An 18,961-nucleotide genomic window follows, 5' to 3' on the forward strand; every position below is an offset into this window, starting at 1 on the left:
CTTCATGGGCATGCACCAACAAAGATAAGGATCAAGTCAGGAATGACAATGGCATTATCACCAGAACTTCAGAGGTCATAGAGGGCAGTCCCGCTGGGCTGGGGTTCCTGGAAAGCTACAACTGTACAGGTGAGCTGGGCCTCTTAACTTGCCACATATGGCCCCCTTCTCACACTACCTCTAGAGCCTGTACCTTCCTGTTCCTAAGACAACAAGCAGGATTCCTTCTGTTTCTGGCTTTGCTCAGCCCCAAATGTGCTTCCTGCAACACTCTCCTCTAGATGAACTGCTCCTCTCAGTCCCAGTGTAGTTACGGCATCAGCATCCGCATCCACATCAGCATCTGCATCCGCATCTGAATCCGCACCCGAATCCACATCAGCATCCAAATCTGCAACCGAATCTGCAGGGTGGCCCGGCCCTCTGGTGCTGCCCTTCTCTCTGCTGCCCTACCCAATTTTGTCACCCCATTCTCCTCAGCCACTCCTGTCCTCCCAGCCCCCTTTAGTGTACAACAGAACAAACTAATCTGGTATCATGGCTGCTTGTCTCTTGTGTTAGCAACCATAAGATTAAAATATGATGGAGAGGGCTGAAGAGATGGCTCAGCAGTTAAGAACACTTGTTGTTCTTGCAAAGGATGTGGGTTCAATTCCAAGCACCCACAGTGCTGGCTTACAACTATGAAAAAACACCAGTTCCAGGAAATACAACGCCTTCTTCTGAAATCCACAGCTACCAAGTACACAGACGTGTATGCAAGCAAAACACTCATAAAATAAAATAAATCTTAAAAACAAGTCAGGCATAGTGGTATATGCCATTAATTACAGAACTTGGGAGGCAGGGGCAAGTGGGTCTCTAAGTATGAGGCCAGCCTGGTCTACATTGTGAGCTCTAGGCCGGCCAAAGTGGCATCATCTGTGTGTGTAGGCAGGGGTGCATTGTGTATGTGTGTGTTGTATATTTTAACAAAGGGAGGCTCATTTTCTCCAGTGGTTCAGGGAAAATTCCTTCAAATAAAGTCAACAAGCACATTCCTTCTCCCCACTCATAAAGAGCCTTAACACTTATAGATCTGTCATTAACTTTACTTCTTCCTCAGCCAGTGATTTTCTTTTCTATCCTGGTGCACACCTTACTACTCTATGAGCTATTCCTTACTATGACTGTTTTCTAATAACAGCTTCCAAACTTTTTCAGATTCTGGTCTTACTATTTAAAACAAAACAAACAAAACCCATCCCTGCAAACTATACTCTTAAAACTATTTCCCCTGTCTAGGTAAGAGAACTGTTCTACACTGTGATATAATCGCATCTTTTCTTTGTGATCTCCTTCAACAGTATTGATTTAATAGATACTGGCAGGTACTAAATTCCATGGAAAGCAGTAGTTGGAAACCCACAGAAAATGCCATTTAATCAACTGAGCACTCCCAGGTTCTCATAACCCTACTGAGGAATCACAAGGAAGGCAGTGATGCTATATTAATTAAATTCTTGGAATGTATCCATGATGCTTAATGGAAATGAAACATTAGGAGGCCTCAAAGCTTGGGAACCACCCATCAATGCACCCCCATCCCCAGAACCCTCCTCCCATGCCTGCCAAGGAATCTGCTTAAATGCAATCACTGTTATCACTTCTTCTTCTCCTCCTCCTCCTCCTCTTCCTCCTCCTTCTTCTTCGTCCTCTTTTTAAGGAGAAAGATTTAGAAGGGGAAATGTTAGAAGGGAAAAGCAAAAGTTAAGCCAGCTTTCTTAACACTGTTGCATCTGGGGAGTTGCTTCACATGATTTATTATGGAGATTCAGAGTTTCTTCAACCTCAACACAGAAAGCTAATTGAAGCTGGAAAAAAAAAATGTTCGTACACTCAGTCATTCAACAAACATGATGAAGGAAAGACATGTATGCACCCATTGAATACTCTAGTTGTCCTTGTTACAATTACTCAGCAATCATGGAGATAAAAGTCAGGCTTTCAAAAAGCCACCAGTGTACCCAATACACACTAAATTATAGATGTCTGAACACCAACACAGCGATTAACATAAAAGCATCATTATCAGGCGCTTTAGTTCGCACCTGTTGAAACTGAGACTCAAAGAAATGAAAATCTTTTGTCCATCATCACCCAACCCCAAATGTGCATCTTTGCAATTTCAGCCTCAGATGAACAGCTTTCCCTTGGACACAGCTGCTCTTGACATTCAAAACAACTCATTTCCATTTAATTGGTTTTTCTAAGATTTTCAGAATCACAACAGATCCTAAAGAAAGAATCCTAAGAAAAATAAGTACAACAAACAAGGTTCCGTATTTAGAGGGTGAGAGGACAGCATGCTCTTGGATCCATAGGACAAGATACACTTGTGTGTGACATGTAGATATGATGGCAGAGCCCTCAGTTTGCTCAAAAAAATTTTATTTACTTTATTTGTGTGTGTGTGTGTGCGCGCACACACGCGAACATGTGTGCATATGTGCCACAGAGCATGTGAGGAGGTGAGAGGGCAACCCAAAGGAGATGGTTTTCTCCTTCTGCTCTGTGGGTCCCGGGAATTAAATTAATGTCATCAAAGTTTAGCAACAACTGCCTTTACCCACTAAACCATCTAGCTAGCCCTTTGTCCAAGAAGTTTTAAAGAAAGAAATGTCAAGCCAAGCAGTGGTGGCACACACCTTTGATGCCAGCACTGAGAAGGAAGAGTCAGGCAGAGCTCTGAGCGCAAGGCCAGCCTGGTCTACAGAGGGGGTTTCAGAACAGCCAAGGCTACACAGAGAAACTCTGTCTCAGAGAGACAGAGAGACAAAGAGGGACGGTCATGTTTACATATAGCAGGATGTTCTAAAGAGATGTGGGGTGATGGACAGGGACACAGGCAGGGCTCTGGGAGGCTTAGTCTGGGGACAGCAAACACGGGTACTTCTCAACAGCTGACTGCATGATAAAACATGTGAAGAGCTGTCATCTGCCTATGGACAAGAAATGGATGTAAGCACTGGTACATAAAACTTGATGTTAAGAGAGACGTGGGACTTCCTGACCATCTAGTTTGTCCAAACCAGTGAACTCCAGGGGAATAGAGATAGACGAGGAAGGAAACCAGTGTTTACCTCTGACCTCCATATGCTCACATGTATGTACACATACATACACACATGCACGCACACATAGCATGCATTGTGGATCAATTAAAATATTAACTACAAAAAGGCTTAAGGTGAGTGTGGCTGTGTAAGGCAGTCCTCCACCCAATCTCTGACATTCCAGCCATCTACCCCAGTTTGTGTTCACTTGGCAGGCTGGCAGCAGATACTCCCTGAACTTGGAAATGCCATGAGACTAGCCCTGGCCAGTGGGATGTGAGCCTTGGGGCAGGGATCACTTCTAAGCAGAAGCTTAGCCACGTGCGAACACGCCTCTCCCTTCCTCTGCATGGCATCTAGCTACAAGCCCCACTTCCCACATCAGTCCAAGCAACACAGGCCAGAGACTCAGCATAAACAAGAGAGACCTTGAGGCTTTGCGCCCTGGAGATTCCACAGAGGCTGTCAGACAGTACGTCCTGACCAGCCCGTCCCGACCCACAAGTCAGTTTTTCCTTCTGTACATGTGACATTAGCTATCCCATCCAGGGAGTGTCCCAGAACGAGGGCTTATCGCATCTGCTATATAACCCAGGCCTGCCTTTACGGTGGTTTCATTGCCAACCATAAAAACTGTGATAGTCGAACTGTATAAACAAACCAAACAGTGTTTTCACCGTAAAACATGAATGAAATATCAATATTTGCCTTTGCCTTCTCTCAGCAACTGTAATGAGGGTGGAAAATTCATGCCATATGTTTAGAGTAGAAGGGGAAAATAGATCTCAACAATTCACCCGTGTGGGTGCTGGCTGCACTGTTTAATATTTTTAATCCATCCGTTCCCCTTCACATATAAATCCTCTGCGAATCATGAGCCACTCGAGACTGCCAGTCCCTAAATTCACAGTTATTTCTACAGAGGGCTCCTTGCCGAGGGAAGTGTGAACACACGTTGATAATGAAGCTGGTGGCTCTGCCATGATGAGAAAGGGCTTTGCGACACTTACACAGCCCAGCGTGTCTCCACAGACTGGAGTATGAAACCACTTTAAAGGAGACTTCGGTAGACGTAGCCTACCTGGAGCTGCAGGTGCCGATGAGCACTTGGTCCTGACAGCTCCTATCTGCCCCATCCTTAATCCACATTCGGAGAAGCACAGAGCATGCTAAGTGGATTCTGCCTGCGTGGACCTTCTGATATGGTGTGTGTTTGGGGCAACGGGTGTTATCAGTAGCTCCGAGGTTTGCGACAAGCTCCACGGCCAGCTTCGCACACAGAGAGCAATGAGGGATGTTTTTATTTTGAAGCTATGATTGAGCCCTTGATGTGAAGTTGCTGAAGCCTGCCCAGAGTGTTTGTGCAAGCTTTTAGGATGCGAGCCGAAAGGCGCAGAGAATGATTCAATTTTCTCCAAATTGGCTCATGGGCCAGAGGTTTGCAGAAGCTGTCACCATCCTGCAAAATCCAATACCGCAGTAAGGAAGCTTTGCTTTGAACTTGAAGCGGATCTTCCCAGAGCATGCTGTGTCTGGCACCGAGGCCGGCCCTGCTGAGGCGGCAGGAGTACTGATGCGAAGAGGAGAGGGAGGATGTGCGAAGCATGCGGAGGTGACAAGAAGAGGCTTCCAGCACCACGAGCAGGGCACTACCGTCCCATTTACACCTGACAATCATCTTGTGGGTGCAGGGAAGCCAGAGTCCACCTGCCTCAGAAAGATGGAGGGCACATGGAAGACCACCATGGCTAAGAAATGGAGAACAGAGCACATTTCTACAGGAAGGTAGAACCAGGGAGGGTTCCAGCCAGCCTCAGCCTGAATCCAAATCTCTGCTCTTAACCGTTAACCAGCCTACACACATCCAAAATAAAATATAATAATCTTTCCGGCTAAGCTTGCTGGTGCACGTCTAAAATCCCAGCACTGAGGAGGTAGAGGCAGGAGGACCAGAAGTTCAATGTCAGGCTGGGCAACTTGACTCTCAAAAGGTCTGCCCCTTGGCCAAGTAACACTGAGCTCAGGCCATAACCAGATCTCAACGCCATCTATCTATGTACTAGACAGACAGATGTACACACACACAGGCACACACCCACACACCAGTGTCTAGGATACTATTATTCATTTACATTATCTGTCACTACACTCAGACTCCATGAGGACAAAGACAATGAGGTGTGTAGACACACTCAGAATCCAGTAGACTACATGTGTAGAAGGTGTCGATAAGTATTTGTTCACTAAATAAGGAGCCCATCCGACAAACGATCAGCACACAGTGTGATCAATGCCGCAATCAATCAATGCATAATTTAAAAACCAAATGCTAAAGGGGACATGAGCGTGAAAGAGGGGTGTTAAGGATTAGGAATAGGGAAGTGTGGGGGAGGGGCTGTAGAGAAGGTGAATGTGACAAAGTACATTGTATACCTGTACGGAGATGTCACAACGAAACTCTTTACTATTTAAAGTTAGGATGTGCTAATCAGGAGTTAAATAAACGAAGCCAAAACCCAGTATGGACGTTCCCTGGAGGCAGGAAGCCTTGCTTTCTCCACTAGAGCTCGGCCCAGAACCTGACTGAGATGGGTAGGGTGACAGGTACTTTTTGAGGGAGGGGGAACAGGATAGCATCAGAGCCAGCGAACCGTGGGGAGGCTCTGGAGAAGAGACGGGCATGAGCAGAGACTCAGGGGGCACAGGGACATATGGTGGGTGGACAAGTTGGCTGAGATCCCTCCTGGCTGCGGAAACAGGCTGTGCCAAGATGCAGTGAGATGTGAAGACTGGGCGATGCAGTGCTTCTGATACGGCTTCAACAGGGAGCAGAATGGCTGAGTGGCCAGATGTGAACTGGACAGGCAGGTGGGGCCATTCCACATGGGTGCCACAAGTGAAGCTTTTTCCATATTTTGTTTGTGTGTATGCATGCACACATATACATGCTCATACTCCTGTGCATGTCGAGTGGGGAAGACAACCTTGGCTGGCACTTCCCAGGCGCTGTCCACCTTCTTTTTTGAGACAGGGTCTCCCAGTGGCCTGGAACTTGCCAAGTAGGTGAAGCAGGCTGGCTATGGAGACTCAGGGATCTGTGTCTCCATCTCCCCAGAGCTAGGATTAAAAGCGTGCAACAACATACCCACTCTTTTTGTAATATAAATTCTGGGATTGAACTTAAGACCTCATGCTTGTAAGGCCCCACTGGTTTTCCTTTCTTTCGTTTCCTGTCTCTGCTGGCACTTGGATATTATATTATATACCTGGTACCCGACTACCACTCTAAGTACTCCAGTACCATTCTTAGTTCCCGGTGAGCAACACTGGTGTTGATCCTCACAACCTTGCAATGTGGATGCTATCTGCACACCCATGTCACGTGGCTCAGCAAACTGAAACAACAGGAAGCGAAGGTCACCTGACTCTCACGTGATGAGAACAGGACTGAGACGGAGGCAGGCTGGAGGACAGGCCTATCGCTTAGACCTGAACGGTGTACTTTACAGTCAGTGGAGTCAGGGAGATTTCGCAGCACCCCCCACCCCCATACCCAGCCCAGGGCCCAACACATGGGGACTTATGGATGCTAAATGAACCCTTTCCAACAACCACTGGGCTGACTTCGGGAGTCATTTATTCTTTCTTCCTAAATAAAGTCTTTATATACTCCAATTTGTCCATTTACAAATTTAAAATATATACTATGCTTTTTTTTAAAAAAAATCTATATTTAATTATACAGCATCAGAGAAATTTCACTTGGGGAATGATAATCCAACATAAACGAATGCTTCCAATGGGGGGGGGGAGCTGTAATTTAAAAGAAATTACTATACTAGTCAGGAAGAAAAAATATGCTCTTTTCATAGGAAGAAAAAGAGGTATTATCTGGAATTAGGTGGCCCCAGCCAATTAGAACATCGCATCAGTAGCAAAGGACCAGAGCCACCCCAAATTCCTCCTTTTCTGGCTCAGACCTCACTGCTGATCCAGGCTGCAGTGCGTGCTGCCTGCCCTGGCCTGACTTTCATTAAGGCTTAAAGTCAATTAAGCCACGAATTGGAACAATCATTCCTCCTTTGCAAAGTATTGATATTTTGCCCCCCAGACGCTTTAGGGCTTTTCCAGCACTCACGGAGAGATTTATGTTAGACAATTTCTTTCTGATTAAAACAAATCATAGCTCAACAATTCTAATTTCTTCCTTTCTAAGCAAGAAATGACCAGGGGACATAGGAAACAGTGACCAGGCTCCCTCACCCTGCCCAGGCTGGTCCAAGAAAACACTCCTTCAAGATACTGCCAGGAAAGTTCCCTCCATGTCTCTCTGTCTTTGTCTGCCTGTCCTGCCTCTGTGTGGCTAACTCTCTTCTGTTCTCTTTTCTTCTCCTTTCTTTCCCTCTATTTGTCTGCATATACACACAGGTACACGCATATAATCTTGATGAGTTTCACTATTTGTCCCGGCAATCACTTATTAACCAAAAGGAAAGTGGGATGTTATGCGCAAAGCCAGCCCAAGCTGACCTGAGCAACAGGAAACCAGAGCTGTTTTATGTTTGCCTTCTCAAACTCTAACAATATCTTAGGCATTTCAAAACAAGTAATTCCATTAGTAGCAGAGAGCTAAATAACCATCCAAGTTCCTCCTCTCCCTGCTTACACACACCCAGGTGAAGACTGCATGCCTCCGGAAGTTATTTGCGGGCCTTGAGCTCCCTATGTAACCCAAACACCACCACAATTCTCTTGCTTTGGCCTCCAAACCCTAGGATTACAAGTATGTTCCACCATGCTTGGCCAGCACGTTAACTCATCTCCTCTGCTCTTGGCTTTGGCCTCTGAGGCCAATATTTCTAAATAAAGGTTCTCCTTCCTGTCCCTCAAGGTCAAGTTTGTGAGTCTACTCTACATCACAGTCGGCCCGCCCAAGTCCAGCACAAGAGGGGAAGCCGGCTACTGAGAATTTCCCAAGGATTGGTAATGTACGAGGAACAAAAATAAAGACTGTAATACGGTGATTCACAAATACCTACCTGCTCTTGAACAAGAAGCCAGCCGAAGAACTGGAGACCCCAGTGTCATCAATTGCCTAACCAACTCGCACAGCTCAAAACTTTAAAACATCTGATTATATATATCCTGTCCTGGTCAGCTTTCCAAAGGTAAGCAAGCAAGGGGGCCCTGGTTGTGCTTCCTAGGTTTCAATGCCCATGACTCAGTTATCAACCTCTGCCGCCCCCTTGCTCATTCCATGGGTATTTAGTAATACCTCCGGTGCCTCGGTATTATGTGGCCCAGAGAGAGTGTGGAGGAAGAACTGGGCAAGCAGGAGCACTGTCCTGAAAGCTCCTCAGTGTGGTGCCTGTGCTGTGTGAGCTTGTGCGTGGTCCTGAACACCTCCGTGCCTCAAGACCTTCTCAGGAAGACAGGATTCACTGAATGAGTGTGCAGACAGGACCATCGTTAACATACGCAGAACTGAAGTACCTCTCGGGCTTGACAGTGACAACACCATCGTGTTGGCTGCCACTCTCGTTACCATGATTCTCATTTTCCAAGGAGAGTTGACCAAGGGCCGGTGAGTTGGAACAGCAGGTGAAGGTGCTGGTCACTGAGCCTGAAAACCTCTGGGATAGCTCAGGATCCCAGCTAGGGCAAGATTTAACTTTTGTAAGCAAAAGCAAAGAGGGGCTCTACTTTTGCATGTACCTAGATTTCCATGAGACCCCACCTCAAGAGACTCTGAACTAGTGGTTCTGGGCAGGGGTCCCCAGAAGCTTCGTGTCTAACACGTTCTGGGGTGATGCTGATGCAGCCTTGGAAAGCACTTGGTGAGTTTCTGCAGCCCTGGAAACCACGGACGTTTGTGGATGAGACACGACAGAGAGCAGTACAGATGTGTTCTCTCTCTCCTCACCTTAAGTACAGCACATTCCGGCCTCCTCCCCACTTTATTTTTTGTCTTCTCTTTGCCTTCAATTTGGGGAAGGTTTTAGGCATCCCGTAATTCATCAACTAATTCTCTCCTGGCTACACATTCCAAGTAATTAAAGTTCAGTAATGACTGAGTCTTTCTGCTCCAGCACCTGCATTTCATTTGTTTATTTTCCCAGAGTCATAAATCTGAAGGGCTGTCAAAGTGCCATAATATTAGTGCAATAATCAAAGTTAATTAGTCCCTCTCAATAAACAACAACAAAGCCATTACAAAGATGCATTGAAGTTTCTCCCGGCCTAACCCGGTTTGCAGGCAGGCTGCCTTGTAGTCGGGACAATTGGAGGTCTCAGAATTGTTGAGTAAATGAATGCGGCGTCCCTCCGTCAGTTAGAGGCCGACTGTGCCCTTGGTGCATGCTGATTCGTTAACTCTAGGGAAGGCAAAGCAGGCCCGAGCTCCTGCAGCTGCTGCCTGCTGCAAGATTCAGGGGCTGAGGTTCCCCAGCTGCCTAGCCTTACCATGAGCAATCCCAAGCTTCAATAATAAAACAGGGACAGGGGTTGCAAAGGAGTGACAGGGGGCAGTCTCACCGCCAACTCTCAGTAACCTGATAGCTTCAATAACTCCGGATTTATTATTTAGGGAATTTGAGAGATGCGTGTATTAGTCGGGTTCTGAGAAGGCAGCCGAGAGAGCTCTGGGGGAAGGACAGCAGACCTTGGTCTGGTGGTCCGAGGAGGGAGAGGCTGTTTTCACTATAACGGAGGCCTTTTGAATTAATTCACGCAGAAGCAGGATAGGTTGATCCATCAGGAAGGGAGTCAATAGCAAAGCTGGAAGCCGGAAACCTAGGATGCTGTCATGCGCAAGGCATCTGGGAAGCCACCGCAAACTTCAGATGCCTTACACTTTGAGGAGCTCCCCGGGTCTCAGGATCCAGTCTCTTCCAGAGATGGCTCCTTCTCCCATGGGGGCCATGGTTCCTGTGTTAGTCATTCTCGTTTTCCCATAAAGCACATGCTGAAAGCTGTATACATTCTGCATCTAATGAAACCCAGCAGGTCGTAAGCTGGGAAACATTCTAGCCACTGGGTGTTTCTGAAGGGAAAACTCACCGCGTGAATCTGTGGGACCATGGCAGCAACTGGGTAGCAGAAGGCTGGGCTGGCCCAGAGGGTTCTGAGAGGCACCGGCGTGACAACAGGCTTTTCACAGGGCTGCTCGAGTGGCCTCCCAACATGGTGGCCCAAACCCAGTGACACAAGGCAGCTGCAAAGAGGCAGCCTGGGTGCCTTTCAGGACCTTCCACCTTTCTCGGGAGTCACTCTCCATCGGTACCACCACACGGAACCCACTGAGATGAGTCACTGGGTACAGTTCACACTGGTGAAGGAGAACCAGGCGCCACTCTTGAAGGGAGGACTGTCAAAGAACCAGTAGATAGGCCTTGCCGCCACTACCACACACTTGCAAGCCTTCCTTCTATGGAGTTTTCAAAACTTAGTTGCATCTGCATGCTCCAATTGACAGGGACAGACAGCAGATCCTACAGATCCTCCTGGGAATGCAGGGTAGGCTCTGGTAGTTCCGCTTCTCCTCAGCACTGGCCCTAGCCTATGCAAGGCCGGCCAGCTCCAACTCATGCAAGGTTGCAGCAAAAACTGTCCCATCTCTCCCTCTTAGTGGGGAGGGGGCTCTGCTCTAAATCTCAGCTCATTTCAGTATTGACTGGCACTGATGGAAAAGCAAAGGGATGTATAGAAGGAAAGCTTAAAAGTGTCTCTCTTTCCCTTCCTCCCCCCTTCTATTTCTCTGCTCTTTAACATGAAAAGACATAGTGATGTATAAAATGGGTAGACAATCCTCACCAAGAACCAAACTGAACAGGCACTGGGACATTTGGAAATAGATAGAGCTTAAGTCAGCAGTCCATGGTATTTTTCTAAGAGAGGCTTGAACCAGGACAACAAGGGAACACTTTTTCAGGATGCGAGTATGCGTCTGTCTGATTCAGGGATCCGTGCTGGACATGGGTGCACCCTGTTTTCTGGATTACAACATGCTGCCTCTAGGCATAAGAGCTCTGTGTGGCTGCATTCTGTCCTCACGGTGACCCCGGAAGCTGTCACTCATGCCATTCTACAGGAAACAAGCCAGGGGCACCAGTGGGAAACCATTTGCACCAGGATTTGATTCCAGGTCTCTAGGACTCCAAACGAGGACCCCACCCCCCAGCCTACCTCTGTGTAAATTTAGTTCTGTTTTAAATACTTTACTGGGGTTAACCTTGACCTTTCACCCCACGTGCTAGCCGGCCCGAGGCACCACCTCCAGCCCTGGTGATCGCTATTTATCCTTGCCTAGATGGTTTTATCACCACAATATTTTTCTTCTATTTAATCTAATATACACTACATCGGAGGCACTTGAATGGTCCATAATAAACATGAAAAACAGTCTCAAGTATATTTTTCCATCCTAAATAATAGGCTAAAGCTGAGTGGCCAGATGCAGGCCTTGCAGCCACTGGCTAGATACCATCTTAGGATGAAATCCGTCTCTTCAAACTATGTCAAAATTGCTTAATAAGAACCCAGGGGAACCCGTGTTATTGAAGGGATGGATCTTCTTTGGGCTGCACACAATTGGGAGTGATGGTTTGGAGCTAGCCACCTGTGCCTCCTGTTTGCCCTCTTAAAATTCTGCAGTGAACCACAGCCCTTGTTATATAAAGGTTATAATGGATATAAAGTTTGAAAAGATTCAGTTCAAGACTGCCAGAGATGGCTAAGAAGAAAAAAAAAAAAAATGAAGACACAGAAATGGTGATCAAAGGATGGTGGATACAGTCAAGAATAAGTCAAAGCAAAATTTTCAGAATGAGAAATGAGATGGAAAAGTTGGAGGATAAGGACCAGGCACAATTTTCAGACATTCTGAAGACAGAGAAAACTCAGAATATTTTAGCAACCAATTATGTCTACGAGGGGATGAATAATTTATTAACTGATAAAGAATCTTTCCTGGGCCCGTGACAAGAAAGGTCAAATGGGCAACTTAAGCAGAACAGTAAATACACTACATAGCACTTAACAAGGAAAGGGAGGGGGCGGAAGGAAAGATGCAGATCCCTTTGACCCAGTTATCAATGACATCAAATTACAAAGAGCTAGAAAAGTTCCTTCCTAGGCAACCACAGGTACCCTCATGTTACCAACACATTTCCCATCATGAGACAGTGACTCACACAGAGATGAATCTCTTTGAATACAGTATTGGACTGAGTCTTTTAAACAAGCCTGGTCAAGACTGGGAGTGTGTGGCTCAGCCGAGGGAGGGCTTGCCTGGAATGTATGAAGAGCTAGGTTCAATCCTAACACCACGAAAACCGGATTGATGATGCAAGCCCATAATCTAAGTGCATGAGGGGTCAAAGCAGGAGATGAGAAGCTCAAGGTCATTCTCCCCTAAAAGAAAACCAAAGATGGCTTAGTTACAGGGCTTTCCATGCCAGTATGAGGATCTAAGTTGGGACACGGAGAACCCACCCAAAAAAGTGATGTGGTGCCCTGGGCATCTGCAGTTCCAGTGTTCCACTGAAAACTGGAGGCAGACGTTCCTGAGCCAGCTACCCTGCTCACGTAGTGTGGCAAGTAAGAAGCCCTTTCTGAAACAAGTAGAAGACGAGGTCCAATACCCAAGATTGTCTTTCAGTCTCTACATATGCGCTACAGCATTCATGAACCAGCACTCACACATACAAACATACACATACACAATCACGCAATCACAGACACACATACAATCACACACAGAGACACAGACAGTCACATATGGAAGTGAAAAGGGAAATCTAGGCCAGTCTTTGGAAATAACACACGCAAGGAATTTTTGGTTAGATAACAGAATGGCTGGGAATCAGGGAGAGGTAGTTGCAAACTCAGATTCCCCATCTTTATCCAGCTGTGAGGAATTACACAACCCTCCCCCCAAGTCCTAAAGTCCTGGCTGTCATATGGGTTAATCACACAGTGTGTATGTCTTACTGTTCATGCTAAGCACGTTTCCTAGAACACAGCCACGTCAGTACCATGTGAAGATAACAGCAAATGACATCTGAAAATGTCCCAGGGCGGACCTTTAAGAACTCCATCTTTGTCTCTGGCTGTGAGTGCTATGCTTACTGGCTCGAGGAAAAAGTTTACATAGCTGCTGTTGGCTCACAAAACTGTTTATATCATATTTTATTTTCTGAAATCCAATACTGGGCAGAAAAAGAACCTTTAAAGCTAATAGCCTAGAGAATCTTGAGGCTGATTTAAGATGGACTCTTCCTAGTAACTTACTATGACAGTTGGAGTAGGAATGGCCTCCACAGACTCGTATGCTTGAATGGAGGGAGTGGCACTGTTAGGAGGTGTGGCCTCGTTGGAGAGAGTGTGTCACAGTGGATGCTAACACTGAGGTCTCCTATGCTCAAGCTATGCCCAGTGTGGCTCACAGTCTCCCTCTGCTGCCTGCGGATCAAGACGTAGCATTCTCCGCTCCTTCTCCAGCACTCTGTCTGCCTGCACGCAGCCATGTTTCCCAGCATCACGATAATGGAGCAAAACCTCTGAAACTGTAAGCCAGCCCCTATTAAATGTTTTCCTTTATAAGGGTTGTCGAGGTCATGGTGTCTCTTCATAACAGTAACAATCTAAGACATGTAGTGGAAATATTAATACTTTCTTGGTATTTATGACATTTAAAACAACAGGATGAGCCTTGTATTTTGGGCTGCTTTAGATAACAGTCATCTTTTCCAAGGCAAGTCACTGACTTAGGCAGAAAGCTTCTGTGTCAGCCACTCCACATATAACACGCATGCACACATGCTCATCTTGCTTAAGAAGACATCACCCCTAATGCCTTCCATCTGGAAAGACATACTGCAGAGTGTAAGCTTTTAGTATCCAAAGGGACTAAGAGAAAATTACCACGATCATCGAGGCTCCATCGACTCATAAAGCCATTGAGTGGCTCTGAGGTAGCCAGAAGGCTGCTGGACTTCTGAGGGACTTCTTAGAACTGTGAAGGAGTGTCACACCATCACCTACCTTTAATATCACACCAAGAAAACAAGGTATCAGTAGTACTGAAGGCTCAGCCGTGATAGGTATGGTAGCACATACACTCCTGCGTTGGGACACTCAGCAGACAGAGGCAGGCATATTTATGAGGGCGACCTGGTCTACAGTGCTAGGCCAGTCAGGACTACACAGTGAGACCCTCTCTCAAAAAAGAAAACTCTTAAGCCAAGTGTCAATGGCGCTCGCCCAACATAATGTCTGGCGCCGAGTTTTCCACATGTGGAAACCCCTCTTTCTGATGCCTACCAATGAGGCTGTTGGGGCACACTGCTATCAGTGCTTTCCACGTGTCTTCTCTCCAGGGAGATAAACACACTTGAAACCAACCCCACGGAAAACGGGAGTAATTTAACACTGAAGCATCAGGTCAGGAAGCTACAATCAACCCAGCATGTGCTGTCTCTGCCATATACACATTCCATTACCATCACTAATAAATCTCTTGATTTTTTTTTTCATCTCTCATCTCTCTCAATAACCACTGCTTGCTGTTCCTGGTGACTGAGCCTTTAATCGCCTTTCCTAGATATATGCAAAGGGCAGGTTTTTTGTAAATACAAAAGGAAAAGCAATCACGTAAATAATTAAGATGCTTTTCAAATGACAGTTGAGCGCTAATATGAACTGCACTGGCAAATAGCAGTCAACCAACTATCTATCAAAATGTGGGAGTCCAGACATAAAGAGCCAGAAAAACAATTCATTGTGGCTCCACTTAAATGGTGTTGGTAAACATCCTCCTTAAAGCTCCCCTTTCAGCCACTTGTTGAGGAGCAAAAAGCATGCATGCTCTCCATGTATGCGTGAAAAATTATTATCTTCATCGCTGTTATTAATCAAGACAGTTGGCATTTAATCCAGCACTTAATCTTTCCCCATCATGTGTTAATATTTTACTTATGCATAGTCCTTCTGTATACAAACCAGCTCTATGGCTTATAGCTGAAGAAGCTGAAATTGCCAGAAGTTCAGACATTTTACCAAGGTCATGGTGTGTATCTGTTTCTAATCTTTGCCAACATACTACAGCTTTATTTTTATTTTTATCTTTTTACTACTGTGTGTGCATGTGTACCTGTATGCAAATTTGTGTATGTGAGTGCAGGTGCCCAGAGGCAAAAAGAAGGCATTGAATTCCCTGAGGCTGGAGTTATGGTCAATTTTGAGTTCCCCAGTGTGGGTGCTGAGAGTCAAATCAGGTTCCCTCCTAGAGCAATACATGCTCTTAATCACACTCCATCCCTACAACATATTTTTATAACAGTGACAATTAGCCAGGAGTGGGAAGCACCATTCCTAGAGTGCATCTGGATATGTCCAGAGATGTTCTGGGTCAAGAGAAGAAAGTTCTATTGTATTCATCTTGGTCCTTAGTAAGTTCATTATCAGATCAGCTCTAGGCCCTGGTAGACTCAGTGCTGGATCTGGTGGTGCACACCAGTAATCTCACCACTTAAGGGACTAGGGCAGGGGTGTCATAAGCTTAAGGCCAGCCTGGATCACATAGTGAATTCCCAGCCAGAACACGAGAAGGAGGAAGAGGAAAAAAAGGAGGAGGATGAAAAAGAAGAGAAGGAAGAAAGAAAGGGGAGAGGAGGAGAAGGAAAGAAAAGGGGGGAGGGGTGGAAGAGGGATGTGGCTATGTTGATGTCAAGGAGTTGCTTTCTCTAAATATGACTGGTCCTGAAAGGAACAATTTGGGAATCACCAAAGGATCTACAGCAAAGACTGCCAGTTAAGGATGTGACACTCAGATAAGGGGGAGAAGGGACCAACTGATCATCAGGGCAGATGGCATAAACAAGGGCCCTTTCCCTGAGCTCACAAGCTATATCGCTCTGGACATTACCCTGTTCTGGCAAAGCTGTCCTTTGGCTCCTCCGTTAGGCTTTTGATTGTAATGTGCCATGCCTGGACACAGTAAATGACAAAAATTCCATGAATGAGGACTGTGAATTGAGAAAAATCATTCCACTGCCTAAGATACTGACATGAAGCCCTGAGAACATGGAGATTCCAGAAGGTACAGTGGAACTTGGAAGAGAAAGCCCAGGCTGGGGGGATCAAGCTCAATGGAAGAAGAAACCAACTCCATCTCCAGATCTGAGCTGAAAATGCCCACAGAGCCTTGGCACCTGAGGTTCAATGTGGAGCCAGAATGCCCAGAGACTTCTGAATGAGCTCTGACTGCAACAAAAAAACAACCCTGGAGGACTCAGAACCTCCCACAGGGTGACAATATGTCTCAGCACAATCCCAGCCAGGAACAGATACGGTCCATCTCAGGTAAAGTATGATCACACTCAAGCTGGCTTGCAGACTGAAAACCTGCAGTGGTCAAACTGACCTTGACCATCCTTACCGAAATGTCAGAAGAGGTCCCTGTGCAGAGATGTGAAATAAGGAGGGGCCTGAGGAAAATCAGATCAGTAAGGGGAAGGTGTAGGGGCCAAACACAAGGAAGGTGACCAGTATTAGACTGGCTCTCTACATTGCACTGACAAGGAAGGCAGTGAAAGGAAATGGTAACCGTGGCTTTAGGGGCTAAATCCGGTCCTCTATAATCACAGTCTCAGGGGAGTAAGGCATACAGGGGGAATAAGTACACCAGCGAGGTATGATGAGAGAGTTGCGTTTCTACAGTACAAACCCTCCGTGATGCAATTTCGATGTTTGAAACTGCATGGGATACATTTGTTTCCACTAGCACTTCCTGTTCCCAGGTCCCTCACTTGACTATTTCCACATAATCATTCCTCCAGGATTGCTATGCCTCATCGAGGAACTGTTTGGTGATAGGTCCCAAAGCTGACTTACAGGGACACAGCTACTACGGCCTAACATGAAAGGAAGAGGGGAAATGCTGGGTCTCTGAGATCATCTTGTTAAACCTTCTTCACTGGAGATGTGCTGGATGTACTAACAGACTTGCCCAGGGACCTACAGCTCACTAGGTTAGATCCAGGAATTTGTGCCTCTGTGTGTCAAGCAGTAGTGGAATCAGGACAAGTGTGGTGGCTCCAGAACTCAGGAGGTGGAGGCACAATGAATACTGTGAGTTTAAAGCCAGCCTGAGCTACACAGTGAGGTCCTGCCTGAAAAGGAGAGATGGCAATAGAGATAGATGACAGATAAATGGAAAGACTTGTAGGTAACTGATAGATCAAAGTTAGGTGACAGACTGAAAAAAGATAGATGATAGATACAGACGATACATAATTGATAGGTAAGAGATAGATGGTAGATTTAAATATATAATAAATAAACAAATGGATAGACGGAAATAAAGGGCAGACAGTTAAGATATCAAAATGGAGACAGGTGGTAGTGGAGCACACCTTTAATTCCAGCTGTTGAGAGGCAGAGACAGGTAGATCTCTGTGAGTTTGAGGCTAGCCTAGTCTACAGAGGGAGTTCCAGAACAGGCAGGGCTACACAGAGAGCTCCTGTCTCAAAAAACCAAAACCAAAACCAAAAAATATACATATGTTTGATATATATAGACATACATTTGTCTATATATACATATATATATATACACATATATATACATATATATATATATATATATATATATATATATATCAAAATGGGATAGACACAGATGAGTCTGTTCCCATCTACGGTGTATTCTAAGAAAAAGATCAGTTCAAAGATGAAACGCAGCAACAAACAGGCCACCAACATTTTAACTGCACATGCAGCCCAGTGAATCACATGATTCAGCCCCATGGGTAAGCTCAGAGACTTAAATATTGGAAAAGGTTCGCATACTTTAGACCTAGTTTCACGTGAAATTACAAGAAAGTCTGAGGCAGAAGACAGAGTGACACTGGATCACTTGTAATAGCACGAGGATGCTGACAACCTTCATCTCCCCAAACGGGACCCTGGCTAACTGAATGCATAAGCACGGGCTGGAACGGCAAGCAACTATTGAAGAGATTGAGCCTGAAGAGTCTGGAGTTGCGCTGTCCCCCAAAGGCGCGTGTATGAAGGCTTTATTCCCTGATGCAGAAATGCTCCTATGTGGAGCCTTTGGGGGATGAAATCAGATTACAAGGATTCTGACTTCATGGATGGATAGGTTTATTGATTGATACAGAATCTGATGGCACTGTTAGGAGGTGCTGGAAATCAGAAAGGGGGGGCCTAGTTAAAAAATATAGATCATTAGGACATGAGGTGTTCTAGAGAAATACACTTAACCCCCAGTCAATCTTTCCCCCAACTCTCTTCTTCCCTCCCTACTCCCCCCCCCCTTTTTCTCTGACTCCTTCTGGCTTGTTTCCTTCCTCACCACACCCTCCTACCAAGATGGCTTTTCTCCTCACCTATCTAAAAGCAAAGGATTCAGTGCTCTAGGCTGAATCCTGAGTCAAAACAAATACCCCCGCCCTCTTTTGTTTCTGTCAGGAATTGTACCCCAGGGAGCAAAGGCTTAACCTAAAAGCTACATGGACACCCAAGGAAAGACCCTTGGGGACAATCAAAGCACAGATCAGAGCGTGTGCACTTGTTCACTTGGAGTTGAAACCTTTTACTTGGAGGGGTGCACCAGAAAGAAATAGTCAAGAATGCCTACCTCTCAAAGACCAGGAAGGACTTTTCCTTTTTACCCTCTCTTTCTGCAGGAAAACAAGACTCATCTTTGGTGCTAACATCTCTTTTCCTTGTGGCTCCCTGAGGGTCCTTGAATTTGGGGAGGTGGACCCTTCCTCTGTGTCTGAACATGCCCTTGCTACTGCTCAGTGGCATCTCCCATGCTGTTTGCCCAGCCCACTACCTAA

General features: G+C 46.0%; 1 protein-coding gene across 7 annotated transcripts in view; it reads right to left on the reverse strand.

Moving 5' to 3' along the window:
- The window catches only part of Wwox (WW domain containing oxidoreductase), a 906,316-nt gene that overhangs the window by 837,788 nt on the left and 49,567 nt on the right, over positions 1–18,961 (reverse strand). The window lies entirely within an intron of this gene.

The sequence above is a fragment of the Meriones unguiculatus genome, chromosome 10 (genome assembly GCF_030254825.1).
Source record: "Meriones unguiculatus strain TT.TT164.6M chromosome 10, Bangor_MerUng_6.1, whole genome shotgun sequence".
Classification (NCBI taxonomy): Eukaryota; Metazoa; Chordata; class Mammalia; order Rodentia; family Muridae; genus Meriones; species Meriones unguiculatus.